This window comes from Chrysochloris asiatica, unplaced genomic scaffold, assembly GCF_000296735.1.
Source record: "Chrysochloris asiatica unplaced genomic scaffold, ChrAsi1.0 scaffold00308, whole genome shotgun sequence".
NCBI lineage: Eukaryota > Metazoa > Chordata > Mammalia > Afrosoricida > Chrysochloridae > Chrysochloris > Chrysochloris asiatica.
Window position 1 is genome coordinate 1654271 of NW_006408826.1, and position 1210 is coordinate 1655480.

At 40.3% G+C, this 1210-nt stretch overlaps 1 protein-coding gene across 1 annotated transcript in view; it reads left to right on the top strand.

Annotated features, from left to right (window-relative positions):
• The window catches only part of MCF2 (MCF.2 cell line derived transforming sequence), a 122712-nt gene that overhangs the window by 6556 nt on the left and 114946 nt on the right, over positions 1 to 1210 (top strand). The gene's annotated exons all lie outside the window — the stretch shown is intronic.

Below are 1210 nucleotides of genomic sequence, written 5' to 3' on the forward strand. Positions count from 1 at the left end.
AGAGCCCTGTTGTTCCAAGGTTGTGCATACATCATCCTTTACCTCTGTCACACTTAGCCCATGCAAACCTGCCCAACTGTTCTCCCATCCACTTTGTTCTTCCATTCCCCTCCCCCTTCTTGTGTATTGCCTGCCCCCAGCACCCAAGCTATCCTGTGTCTACTCCCTACCCTGAGCTCCCATCTTCCCCTCTCTCCCCTCACCCATACATCCCGGTGATCAGCAAAGATTTTTTTCCCCCCTCTTTTAGGGTGGGTTCTTTTTCTTAATCTTTTACAATAATGGTCCTATGCAGTATTTCTCCTTTTGTGACTGACTAATTTCACTCAGCATAATGTCCTCAAGGTGCATCCATGTTATGCGGTGGCTTGCAGCTTCCTTGTTATTCTTCAAGGTAGCATAATATTCCATTGTGTATGTACCACAGTTTGTTTATCTATTCGACAGATGTATTCTTAAAGTCGTGAATGACACTTAGAAGGAATATGTGTATTCTGGTGACATCTTTCAGTTTGCATTTCCAAGCCAAATCATGTGATTAGTCAAAGAGGAAAAAACGGGAGCCCTGTTGTGATTTGTCATTTTGCACTTGTCATGTAACAGAAAGGGCCATTTGTACTTTGCTAAGACATGTCAAGGACCACTCACACATGTTGTGTATTCTTCTTCATGCATTCTAAGCTAAAACAAGTCATTTTAATTGGCTTTGCTATTCAGATGTTGTGTATTTCACAATTTGATTTTCTGAGCCCAAAGACTGATGAAAAGCTATGGAGGTAGGCTATTGTAAGTTCTGACATGAGTGGGTCAGCTTACCCACTTAGCTGGCTTCTACTTTACAGTGCTGCCCTTGAAAGGACTATATTTTTATTATAATAAGAAAAGAAAGAGGCTAATGATAATCTTTACCTGGTTACATTTATTCCAAGATATTTCATCCTTTGGGTGACTATTGTAATACACTGTCGTTTTTGGTATATAGGAATCCAACTGATTTTTGTATGTTAATCTTATACCCTGCCACTTTGCTGAATCTTCCAATGAGGTCCAGTAGCGTTTTTACTGAGTCTTTGGGGGTTTTCTACATATAGGATCATATCGTCTGCAAATAGGAAGAGTTTTACTTCCTCTTTGCCAATTTGGATGCCTTTAATTTCCCTGTCTTGCCGTATAGCTCTTGCTAAGACTTCCAGCACAATATTGAATAGGA